Below are 13,641 nucleotides of genomic sequence, written 5' to 3' on the forward strand. Positions count from 1 at the left end.
TATGCCTTTTGTATCTTATTTCCGTCATGAAGTCTAAGCAGTATGTTTGAATACGAAATCATTAATACGTTGCACCGACAATCGCTGTTGAATATTGAAACGTTGGATTCAGTAAAACGATCTGCCAACATGGAAGGTGATATAACGCGTTTCATAATATCTAATAAAATATTCATTTTTCTGCGTTCTACTTTAAAGAAATAAGGCAAAGAGAGTGCACATATTTTACCCACAACATTACATCCCTAAAAGAAACTTTACTATATATGCTACTATAACTTTCCAACACTGTAACCTTCTTCAAACTCAATTTAAGATATCAAAACGTAATTAACACGCGCACTTATTAAAAGAAAAATCTTAACTATTACTGGAAGTTTAGGAAAGTCAAAACTATAATTACTTCACTATATCGATCGTAGATTCGTTAAAAGATATCACAGGTTCACGATGGGAGAAGTATATTTGAACAAACGTAACTGACATGCTCAAGTACTGCACACTTCATAAAATCATCACTCAATAATATTACACAGTGTTCCAATACCTCTAAAGTATTGAAATTTTAAAGAACGTAACACACAGCCTAACCGCGGACAATCGCTAGCTTCGGTGTCATCCTAAACGCAGAGAAGAGAAGGATACGGTTAAAAGAAAGGAGAATAATCGCCAAGGAGTCAATTAGCATACGTCGCGAGTACCGATAGCGGAGGTGCGCGAAACGTCAATACCGGCGCTCGAACGTGTCAGATTTGTATGCAAATTGCTAGACACGAAATGAATATACCATGGTTTAAAGGATTTCATTTTGAGCGTTTACGAGTCGCTAACACACGGAGTTGCGGCGTGGCGCGCCGGGTGGGGTGCAGTCACCGAGACGAGCGTAACTCAACGGCGATCGTTGAAGAGCACGCGAGAAACAAGCGAAGAAGATTTACGACAAGGGAAATATATACCTTCCCGGCCTGTCTGCCATACAGAGAATTCCGTCGCAGAAGAATGAGAGAGGGGTGCGGACCGACTGGTGCGTCGCAGGGGCTGCAAACTCGCTCTCCTTTGTGACGTAGCGCGTAAAGGGTTTAACCCTCCGATTCTACCCGGCGAATTCCGCCAGACGACGCTTCTTCGCAAACTTTTTACCAACACGGACTTTGGATACACGACTTCTCTTTTTCTATTTCTTCTTTTCTTCCTATTTTCTTTTAACATTTACTTCTTGGTGGTTGTTTGTAATTTTGATACTTCAAACTCGATTTAAGATATCAAAACGTAATTAACACACGCACTTATTAAAAGAAAAATCTTAACTATTACTGGAAGCTTAGGAGAGTGAAAACTGTAATTACTTCACTATATCGATCGTAGATCGAAAGTTGATCGTAGATCGATAATTGAAATATTCAAAGGCGTCACAAGTTTGTGCATTGGTTTATCCGATTCAGATATCTGGAATGAAAGGAATCAAGAATATGCATATAATTTCTTTCTTTGTCTGTCTCCTGGATCCGTGTATCGAAGTAGTAATCGAAGGTCTGTGAAATTTGCATAATTATGAACGTTGCGAATACTGAGCGTTTTTCGATTTACTTCGGACGCGTAACGTTATTATTATGTCTTTATTGTAAATCGTAGTGGAGTAATTGCAAAAGAAGAAAGTAAAGGAGAAAGATTTGGATTTATGCATACGCTCCAGAATAATTTGCACATAAGAATAGGATTAAGAGTTTATAGAGTAACAAACAAAACCATTTAGTTTTTCTTCAAAAATTAGTGCAGCTAGAACTAATTCTCTTCCAATAGCATTAAAACGAACGATGCCTAGATTTTTTAAAATCAGAATTTTTCTAAACCACAAAGTACCAAAATAGAAAAAATTCAAATTTCTAAAATCGACTGTCTGAATCTAGTCGATGTTTCCAAGCATAAACCGGTGGCGGGATCAGATAGAAAGTATCGACAATGTAGCCGTCCAGGATGATTTCACCAGTGTTGTGTTTCGCTTCTCCTGGCATCGTACGGAACGGATTAGAAAATCCAGGTGACCGTTGGCTGGCGGATCTCGTGCTTTTCAGCGTTACGCGCGACAAATTGCCGGCGAGTTTCTAACGGCGGCCTCGGCGAGCCGTTTTCAAGCCTCTTCGAGACCGGAATGACTCGAAACTCATTACCGTGTTGCGTACGGCTTACGGTAACCGCGAGACTGGCTCCTCTAGAACGCTCGCAGGTGCATGAAACGTGCGCGTGCACGCAGGAGACCGAGTGAAATGCTGTCGAAGGAGTACGAAGACGCGATCGAGAAGGCGAAGAAAGGAGAAGAAGACGACGAAGAAGAGGAGGTTGAAGAAAGAAAAAAGGAATGAAACGGTATTAAGTTACTCGCAATGAAGAGCGTGCCACTAGGCGGTTTAACGTCAACGTACAACGTAGGCAGTCACTTCTTGTAATTAAAATATTACTATTAACGGAGAAAGTCTGAGAAAGTGAGAAGTTTAACGCGTGCGATGCTCGCTAAAGTTCGCTGAGAAACGTGGAGTTGATGGAACCGACGAGGAACGGCCGCCAGCGTCGCGCGTGTCCCCCGGCGTTTCCGATTCATCTCGATATTTCATTCACGACTCGAGACCGGAATGATACGAGTGTGACGGCCGACCGGCCCGCCGAGAATGGACTTTTTCAGCAATTAAAACGAGGAAAAAGAAGGAGGCTGGAGTAGAGAGGCGAGGAAAGGAAAGGACGGGGGGCAGTTGGTTCTGGTGGCGTCCGTTCAAACATTCGCGAGACGTGGGTTCATGGTTCCAGGAACGTGGAGGCCCCAGGACTTTCTTGGCCTCTCCTCACCGATATCTGGCTGCCGGACGTTTTACGACGCTCGCCGCGCGGCCATAAATCGTGCAACGCGGACCGATTTATACATCGATATCGGTGCACTTAAGTATACAAATGTGCCCTTAATTGGACTGTCTCCTCCTGTGCGTACTATAAAAGCGGCACTTCACTCGCCACCCAAATCACCGCTGACAGCAGCTCCTTTTAAGTTGGAAATATGGCCACTAAACGTGGCCACCGTTCACCGTGCAACCGGGTAAAAATCATTTCGTATCGCGGGGGTTGGGACGCGATTGTCTTTCAGAAATTTCGCAGCCAGCTTCGCATTAAATGGCTGGATCTACGCTGCCGTGATATTTTCCTATTTCTCAAGAAGAGTAGAAAGCTAAGAAGAACTCGAGGAAATTCGTAACAACGTCAAGCTTCTATACTTAGTTCTTTTTACCTGTCTTATGCTAGTTGATTAGATTCGAAAGAACAGGGAACTTGCGTTGGAGGTTGACAAAAAATCCAGGAATAGCGAGAGCATTAATTCGCATCCGGGACATACAGGTTGTTGCAGGAAGATCAAATCGTTATGCTCGGTGGGTTTCTGTTTCGAAAACGCATCGGTCCGATCGTTTTACTTACGCAATCGGATTAATTAAACGCATTAGAAAAGGTCGGTGTCTTGCGAGATCAATAACAAGCAGCAATGATATCAGGGAATTTCTACTCAGGATAGAAACGTGTAATTAGCAACACTGATTAATAATTTACTACTTCCACGGGTCGGAACGCACGTCTCGCGGAACGAATGCTTTCTGCCCGAGAACACTTCGTCGCGTTATATTTCACGAAGCTACAAGAAGAAACTTGTTTGAGAACAAAAAGATACAAATCGAAACAGAGTATAGAGGAAGTATAAATTATAGCTCAAAAGCCAGAGATTAGATTGGTGTACGGTGCTAGATGTTTTCGATTACGAGTGGCATTCCTCGATAACTAATACAAAAACCTTTTTTAACCCTCATCTAGCCTTCATTTTTCTCGCTTAATTCGTCTTTTATAATTTCTAGTTTACATAATAGAGTAAAATATCGTAAATGTGCAAAGACTTTCATCAAAAATAAAAGAGTGAAATTCTTGCATATCCAGATACAAGATTGTTAATATCGGCCATAAGAAAATAAAACGATGTGCAGGGTATTGCTTTTTTACGTTTATAACATATCAAATTGACACAAGGAACGAATGACGACTCAAATTACGTCGAAATTGAAAAAAGAGTTTAAGATTGAACCATGCAAAAAGATTATTGCCAATATAGCAAGGCGGAGAAATTGCTGGAAACCTATTTCTAAAGAAAACATCGTACTGTTGGTAAACTAAAGGGAAGGAAAGGTTACTTTCAGAAAAAAATCACTGGGACGTTTATTGACAAAGAAACGAATACTAAGCAAATTTATGACCTTCTCCTAATAATCATAGGAATGAATAAAAAAAATATAACAGGTAAAGCTGTCTATTCGTGATACAGGAAAAAGATTTAATAACGTCCGCTTTAACGTCATTGCATGTTAACTTTCTGAGAATATCATAGTTGCATCACATCCGGTAATGGACAATAACTTAAGAAAATTTCTGGAGAAATGTCGGTAGAACGTGAAGAAGAAGACACAACATATTTGCATATCTATGAATTCTTCGACGATGATTTTCAAATGCATAGTTTTCTACTCGTCATATTGCACGATGACGCGGCTGATTCAGCTTCAGCTTCCGTATACGTAGATAAAAATGGAAGAGTTGTCAGAACGATATTCATTCTCGAAGAACGTGGGGATGCTATTGTTAATTGTTTCGTGAATCATACTTCGTAGCTTAATTAAGATTATCTCTAACTAAACTCAGTTACGGTAACATTACGTTTCTTTCCAGTTCTTTACTATGAAATTTTCGATAGATATAAATATTTTTGCATTATGTGATATCCTACGTTATAATACGATATTTTCTATTATTCACTTTTCTATGGATATCATACGAATAGAAGATTTTCACAATACTCTTCATGTCAAAAGGGTTACGATATTTCCTCCGAACCCTTCGACTCAACAAAGTTCCATTCAGCGAACAAAACCTTACCCAGGTAATCCATTCCAGGTAATCACATACAAACTTCTATCGTCAAGAGTACCAAATTGAAAAGCGACGATCCACTCGAGACGTAAGAAGTTTTCGAAGCATTGTTACGACGAATTCCGGGCTGATAATCACACGATGAAGTTTCACCGAAAGATTCCCAACTGTGTGTCGCGATCGACGGCGTTACATTATAAACGTGACCGAGCACAGCCGGGCAATATTTTCACCGGTTGAAATCGACCGGGGCCGATCACGTGCGACCGATAACAAGTCGGGTCCGACGATGTTTGTTCACTCGGCGTGTCTACAACGGAGCGCCGCCGCGAAACGATTATCGACGTTCGACAATCGAAGGATTTATCGTTCCATTTGCCGGTCGCGTTCGCCTCGAATTCGCGGGACTCACGACTCGCGAAACGAACCAAGCAGATCCAAGCGGAGGGAACTCCTTACACGTCGCATCCACACGATGCACCGCAGTGGAACGTTGCTCTCGTGTCGGCGTGCCGATTCCTCTTCACTTATCGCTACGTTGCTTTATTAGGAGATACCTTTCGACAGATACACTCCCGGTCAGGCCACGTTTTTGTCACTTTAAACCAGACCTCGGACAGGAGTTACCTCTTCGAAGGGAAACTGGAAAGTTTCTAGCGACTAACGGAGCGTCATCGTTTTCGCGAAGTGCTAGTTTCGCGCGTTCTGATCTAGCTTGAAAATCGTGAAAATATCGTTAGTAGACTCACCGTCGGTTCCAACTGGCTGCTTCCGCGAGTGAAAAGCGTCGAGGATCGCGCGGATCATCGATCACCGCGACTGTTTGTCCGCATAATCGGATTTCCCAGGTCGAATCACGATATTTAGCAACGAATGACACACGAAACTTCGCTTCCAAGGAACTATCCCGTTCACACTGACGCGATCACCCAGTCACTCTGGAACCTAGTCGAATCGTTTCACAGTTTACACTATGGGAGCACGAGTTTTGAACTAATTGAGTAATCATCGAGGTCGGAGCCGCGGCGTTCTAGCGGCTCATGGAAGCCGGTCTACGCAGGCCTGTCACTCGGACCAACCGCGATTACGGCCACGAAGACCCGTGCTGTTTGTCAACGAGAAAGGATAGCAAGACACAGAGCACTGACCACGGAATGCAACAATGGACACCAGTCGTTGTTCACGCTGTTGTTCACTTTGACTCACATGCCGATGACAACCGGTGTCGTGGACGGTTCAATCCGATCGGAGCGGTCTCGTAGAAAAGGAACGATTAGAAACGAGAGTAAACTGCCTGGGAAAACGAGAGTAAAAAAAGAACCGGAATTGGGAGGGTAACAACGTTAAAAAAACGAACGAAGCAGAAGAGCGGGAAAAAAAGAAGAGAAGAAACAGGGGAGAGTACGCTGGTGAAAAAGAAGTGACACCGGCGGTTCGGCCGATACGAATGCCAAATATACGGCGTGGTCGAACACGAATCGTCACTTAGCACCGAAATTTCTTCCTAGACTCACTGGCCGACCGATCTGATCCGTAATAGTTTCGATACGATCGGCGACGCGTCGATTTCTCCCTCTCGTCCAGCGAATGGCCGAACCGATCGTTCGTCTCGCGTACACACGATCCACCACTTGAAAGCACGGAATAACGAGGACGACGACGATAACGGTAGCGGCGACAGACGCGTGCAAGGGAACTCACGTTCCAGAACAATTAACCCCAAAGTCTAATCGATTTAATTAGGCGTCAAGCATAGCCTCTTTCCGATCAATCCTGCCCATCTCGTTCGTCGAGTCCCGAGACCTCCTTCTCTTCCTCCCCGTCATCGGGTCCCCTCGATTCTAATCGACCAGTCGACGTCTTCTTTCTCTGTGTCCCGGACGGAGAAATCGGCTGGCAACGGGGACGGGGACGAGAATTAGCAGGAAACGAATCGACCAAGCTTTTCTCGTCGATTTATACTCGCACTTTTGCTCTTTTATCGAGCCAAACGTTTTTCTTTTAATCACAATCCAATCGACGACTCCTCGACGACGTTACTCCGACCGCGATCGATCGAGTATCGATCGTAAGTTTCGTGGTTGAACGCGTGACACTGAACGATCGAAGGTAAGCAAGCACTAGGAAAATCGAAACTTTCGAACAGGTGGATCGTGAAAGTTGGTCACGCGGCGCGCCGAAAAAGGGCGGCAAAGTAGGAAGCAGAGGAGGCGAGTTGTGTCGGTGGCAGCGATTTCCCACGTGTTCAGACGGGCGGGCCGCCCCGTGCGCGGCTTGCTGTCAGAGGGCGCGGCGAAGGTGCCGTCTGTCCCGTCATCCTTTGACCCGGTGCACAGATCGGGAGGAGCGGCGAGGTGCAACGTGGTTGTCGCGCGTGAGAGATGCACCGGCTGTCGTGCGGCGCGTGCACCGCGATCTCTCCTGATCGCGCGGTTTCTCCTCTGGTTTCCGCGGGCTCGCTTGCGTCCGGAAAATGCGAGGTCGCGGCGAACGGGCTGTCGAATTTCCACGGGAGATCCGGCTGTTTTCGCGGCGACACTCGGGCGAAAACACGGTCCGCGAGACACGGTGGGGACGGGCGCGAATCGCCACGGACGATGACAATGATAATGATATAACAATAGCGTGCGTTCTCCGCTGGTTCAGATCTTACACTGAAGACCAAGGTACACATACACATGTGTGTCGGCCGGGCCGGCAGGTAGAAGAAGGAGGTAGAGGCTGAGAGAGGTAGGAGGAGGTGGAGTGTGGCTCCGGAGGGAGGGGAGCTAGCACGCTCTTGTGCACCGGCCACACACAATCGCGTGCCTCGACTCCATACACAGACAAGGCCCGAAGCGTACTCTTTCGCGGTGGAATCGGTGAGCTCTCTCTCGCGCGCGCCACGGCTAACGTGCTTTCGCTGTACGTATATACACGCGGACGGGACCGTATCGAACGTGTATTCGTCGATTCGCATTACCTACATGCATAGTGGGACTTAAGTACGTGCATACATACGTACGTACCGGTATGTAGGTACGCGCGCCGCGAACAGAACTGAACGTCTCCTCTGTGGTGCGTGTCTTTGCTCTCGCGTGTTTCGCCTCTCGCTCTGGCTCGCACCGTGGCACCGGTGTGCGTGGCCGTCGTCGTGGCTGCGTACCTGCGCCGGTGCGTACCTGCGTTCGCGTACAAGCGCACGCGAGCAAGCGAAAAAGAGAAGGGAAGGCAACAGAAGAGGGAGGAAGAAAGGAAAAGAGAGAAAGAGGGCAATGTGTGCGGCTACACGCGAGGAGACAACGCCATACCGCGGCACACACAGGTATAGACCAGCATCAGGCTAGCCTCGCCTCATCCCGCCAACGGCACCTCGCCTCACTTACATACGATACGATACGATACGAGCGAGCCACAAGGCAGGCAGGTAGCGCACAAAACTAAAGAGACTCGGGGAGAAGCCGTGGCGGAACCGAGATGGTGACGGAGCGACGGAGAAAGAGGGCCGAGACGCGGCTCGCAGGTTGAACCAGGTGAGATGGGGGGAGGGAGAGCGGAGGGAGAAGGAGAGAGCGCTAGAGACAAGGTACGTGGACAGGAGAGAGCGAGAAGGCTAGAGGGAGAAAAGAGGGAGCCAAGACTAACCACTAGCGAGGTAAGAGAAGAGAGTGACCAGAGAGAAGAGACGAGAGGAGAAGAAACGGCCTGCGGGACCTGGTGGAGGGGTGTACTTCGTTGCTGGTGCTGCCGGTGCTGCTGATGCTGCTGTTGCTGTTTAAGCCGCGAGTACGCACGCTTTAAGGCAGTCGCGCGAGTATTATCTCGCTCTCCTCCCTCCGCCCATCGACTTGCCAACCTTCTAGAACTTCTGTTCTAGGGATGAAAGTGGGGTAAAGCCCGGAGAGCAGAACGCGTATCGGCCTCTATTCTCTCTTCATTGATCGGGCGAGTTTGGTTCGGTTACGGGTGCCTGGTGAAACCGCTCGAAACCGACTTGAAACCGATTCCAAGCCGATCAGACGGTGTTATACGAAGACGATATATCGTGACTATCGTTCCGGTATAATGTATACGATTTTCGAACAAGTTTCGGAAACATCTGCATCGGCCAATTAGTCGTGGCGAAAAATCCGTCAGCTCCGACAGATCCGGTCGGCCTTATCGCGACGAAGGATCGATAAAAGCGGGCAAATCGAACGCAAGGAGGATTAAGACGCGCGGAGAGGACGATCGACTCGCGTTCAGGGCACCGTAACCGGCTGTCTCGTTTCCATCGGCCGAATTACCTGTCATCTCTTCTTATCTCGGACAATCCGTTCATCCGTTTCTCCGCGTCTCGTTTCTCGAGAGAGAAGCTGAGACGCTCTCGCTTCGTTCTTCTTTTTATTTTGCCCCTGTTCTACCCAGGAGAGGACCGCGAAATTAATTGAATCGATACCCCGTGCGACGTGTGCAACGGAAATAAATATCTCTCCTTCGTTATACGTATTTCTCGCTGTAACAGCTAAGCAAGAACCGAGTATAACGTAATACCAGAAGATAAGTACTCTTTCTCCTAAGCGGTTGTCGAACGGATCACGCGCGAAATAGCGACACGCGTGAACAATAGCCGCGGCACCGTTACATAAATCGAATTACCTAACAGGCCGAGTCATTGCACAACTGTATTTGCGTGCGTCGATGGTACCAAAGTGATTTGTTTGCGCGCAATTTAGAACATCTGTGCGCACGGCCTTCGCCGGCCGTGTTTGTAGGCACACTCGTGATAATAACCTGCCGCGCGGCAAACCGCCGAAGGACGTTTTCGAAAAGTCCGTTACACTCGTCTCGCTATGCCTACTCTTTCCTTCTTAGTCTTTTCTCTGCAGCGCTTACCTTTTACCTCGTCTGATTATGTATCCTGATATTATACGCAGCAGCGATATTATAGAAGGAGGGACGATGGTACGTGCGGTGACCGATCGATGCAAAAATAAAAAATCGGGCCATGGGGAGGAAGGTGTTTGATTTATCGTTTGGTCGCGTTCCGCGAGCCTTGAGGTGGCGCGATCGCGCGGCCGTTGCGCCACGTCGCGTTCCAATTTTGACTTCTACCGGCGCATAATGAATCGGTATGCAAATCCTCGAATAAGGATCATAACTCATTCGTGCGATATCGTGTTCTCACACGCGGTCAATCGGACACGCCGAGTCCAAGGCGACACGGTCCCGACGCGACTCGCCGCGGACACACCGTCCAGATAAGAACACCGAACACCGAACGCGGCAATTACAACTGCGTACGCTTCTGTGTGTATTTGCCATGCTCGAACGATGTACGTATACAGAGTGACGCGAAAGTAACACAGCTTTAAAATGATTAACAATGAAACTATCAGGATTGGTAAAAGAAGCTTATCGTATCTGTCCTTGCGAAACGATTTAAGAGATAGTCGTTGTAGGGAATTTTTATTTTATGTCTCATTGAAGCAATTATCCTGTTTACTAAATTATACGAGCGACGAAATTGTATTATCATTTTCTTCAAGTTGCTTATCAGTCGACTAATAAACAAACATCATGCATAGTTTATCAAAGATGATTTTAGTATAACGAGTTCTTCACCTTTGATATTTTTACCATCCAACAATTGCTCCATGTTCATACGTATCGTTAAATTCTTTGCTCTCCAAAACATTACCTAATTTCTTGCCCTCATTTCTGGCGGATTTGCTCCTTTAGAATCAACCAAGAATTTGGTACGCAAATCTGTTCAAAGATTAACTTCGCGATGCATAATGAATCACGATACGCAGCATTTTCTATACAATCTTTCCAGTTGCGTTACTTTTATCTCACCCTATAAGTATATTCGACATATAGAAACAGAGCGGAGCTGACAGAAGAATAAAAAAAACGAAAAAGCGATCGAGTCGAAGTGACATGAAATATGCGATCGCGTCCGCGTAAAAAGCATCGGCCCACCATCGTCCCTGTTAAGTGTCCGCGAAACCCACTCGCGACCGGGTTTCCTCTAGCTGCGTTTCGCAGTCTTTTGCGTCGCGAGCCGAGAGATTTCAGCTCGTCCGGGGGGAGAACCGACGTGATTAATGATCTCCGGATCGAGAATCCGTGAAACGAGAACCGAGCTCCACGCGAGGATCCCTGCCACCTGTGCGCGCGATCGCCTCCGTGCGTAGAGGAAAGAAGAATCTGAGAACACGTTCTTGCCCATCCTCCATCGATCCACTTCGACAAAAAGATCTAATATTTCCGTTGTGAAAAGAACATGGTACTTTACAAATTTCGAGTCTTTGGACAGTTCGTGACGACTTCCATCGGTCGACCGACACGGACGAAGGAAGATTCGAGGTTCGAGGGGGTTCTAGACGATATTTACGATCGAGGAACGAGGTCACGGAACGCGAACCGAATAATGAATTTCGCGACGGGAAGACACTCGCGTGTTACCACATGCACACGTATACGCACACACAAACACGACACGGTTATTAAAGCGTTCGAGGGCGGATTTATCGCGTGCCCGGTGGACATTAACTGGGCAAAGTGTCAAGGGCGACTGAGCTTGTTACGGCACGGATGCTTCACTTTATCAGCGAACGAACATTGACGGGAAACCGTGAGAAAGAGAGACGGATAGGCAGATAGAAAGCAGCGCCGGAGGAACGTTAACAGAGGCGAGAGAACGGTTGGTCAGAAGTAAGAGAGAAAGACAGTGCAAGAGGACCGCGCGGGGTGTTGGAGGGAAGGGGAAAGGGTTCGTTCGAAAAGCAGGGTACCCGTGTCCATTGACCGTAGGTACGCCAGTGTCGACCGCATCGATAATTCGATAAAGTGTCCTCACATTACCCTATTGATTGCTCCATTGTCCCGCGACGCTTCTCGCCGATGGGCCTCGTCCAAGCTTTCAACCCCTTGGTTCAACGCTTTGCTTCCTCTTCCTTAGTCTCACCGCGGCGGACTCGTTTGTGTACACGATTATAACGATATTTCCATACGTAAAAGGGATAGTTCTGTATCGATCGACGCGGTCGCAGCCTTCGTTAATCATAGAGCCAGGGACGCGGGAGTTATTGAATTTCGAAGAAGCTCACCCGCGACCATCTAGCCGCCAACGATTCGATAACTTCCGTAAAATCTCTGATGTTCGTAGCTACGTCGATGATATTCGTCAATCGAAATCTAGAATTCTTCTGATATAGATGTTGGAGACATTGTTCGACGCGTTTAACAATCTACTATTCAGCAATGTTGATAGCAGCAACGATAAGCTTCGATAAAGAAGTAACGGAATAAAATTGAACTTTATTTCAGAAATCAAAAGTGATTTCATCGAATATAAAAGTTTTTTCGATGATAAAGTTTTCCTAAAACGATTCGAATGTGACGGAAGATCTTCAAAACATTAGACGACTTCGATCGATAATTGCTTCGGAGAAAATTACAAATGTTTATAAAGCTTCTCATCGGCATACGCGAGAATTCTCAGTATTTTTCTATCAGCCCCCGTACATCAATGGCCACGCGAACGGCCAGTCGGATCTCTCGTGAAATCGACGATCGATTATAGCCGAGGAGGGTCTGTAAAGAAAGCTGACGCAGGAAGGAGGTGAGAGGGGCCAGGCGAACAGCACACGGAGGAGAGATCCGGACCTCTGCTGCATGCCTGAATCCTAATTGAATCGTCAGGATGCTCGACTACCGGCCCTTCTCCGGCCCGCTGACATCAAGAATGTGACAGACAGTCGGGCATCGTGCCCTTTTCACGATCCCTCCGCGTCGAACCTCCGGCGACCCGCCGTACGATTCCGATGTATTGCCCGTCGTTCCGTCCAGCTCGTTTACGCATAATTTGCTCCGCCGTGATTTGGGTTTACGACGCGCGAACCCCTTACACCGCCGACCGGAGTAAATCAACGCTACACGATCGGACGATGTTTTCTCCTGACCTTGTCGGTACTTCCGTGAATTCTTTCGTTCGCGCAAGACGGATTAAGTTAAGCAATTTGGAACTAAGGTATACGAAATTGGAGAAAAGTTTCGTTTATACACGTCGTATGAAGGGAAACGAATTTTTCTTGTTAGAAGAATAAGTTGAAGCGATTAACGAATATCGTTAGTGAAGAAAATTCTATATTTGTTAAATACCCTTTACATGGAAAGAAAATATCGATGACAGCTTGTTTTATCGATCTAACGTCTTTTGGACCCCATTTTTATACACAATTTTCATAGCGTTCTATCAAAATACCAGAATTTAAAAAATCTTCTGAGAACCGAATTTCCCTTGTCCCTCGAGTTCATCAAATTGTTTTTCAGTTTAAAATAATGACATAAATCATAATCATCGAAAACAGTTTGCCACGCTAACGGTAACCAAAAAAACCGATAATTTTCGCTTCCGCGTGAAATATCAGCACGGGTTGGCGAACAAGGATTCGTTTCTAGCCTCTAGGGAATCTTCTGACATTGGACTTGAGCTAAGCTTATCGTTCGTGGTGTTTGTACCTGTTCTTGTGGGCGGAGCACGGCGTGCCATTCTATTTCAGCTCGGCTTTCATTCATAACTTGGGTTTTTAATAGCTTGCCGCAGCATAACACGCAGCGCCTCTGGCGATGTTCGAGGATAGCCCCGATATCGTCCCGTAGACGTAAAGTCCACGCGAACCATAGACGCTCGAATGAACCCCTTTTCATCGACTTTTCTCGCACAAA

The 13,641-nt window shown here is 46.7% G+C and overlaps 1 protein-coding gene across 3 annotated transcripts in view; it reads right to left on the reverse strand.

The window, feature by feature from the left end:
• The window catches only part of LOC132908789 (transcription factor SOX-6), a 326,253-nt gene that overhangs the window by 181,405 nt on the left and 131,207 nt on the right, over positions 1-13,641 (reverse strand). Inside the window, exon 1 of one of the 3 annotated variants that reach the window (XM_060963158.1) lies at positions 5,697-7,026. The exons of the other annotated variants lie outside the window; for them this stretch is intronic. The gene's annotated coding sequence lies outside the window, so the exon portion shown is untranslated. Of the gene's footprint in view, positions 1-5,696; positions 7,027-13,641 lie in introns of those variants that run through there. 3 annotated transcript variants of the gene reach the window in all.

The sequence above is a fragment of the Bombus pascuorum genome, chromosome 1 (genome assembly GCF_905332965.1).
Source record: "Bombus pascuorum chromosome 1, iyBomPasc1.1, whole genome shotgun sequence".
Taxonomy (NCBI): Eukaryota; Metazoa; Arthropoda; class Insecta; order Hymenoptera; family Apidae; genus Bombus; species Bombus pascuorum.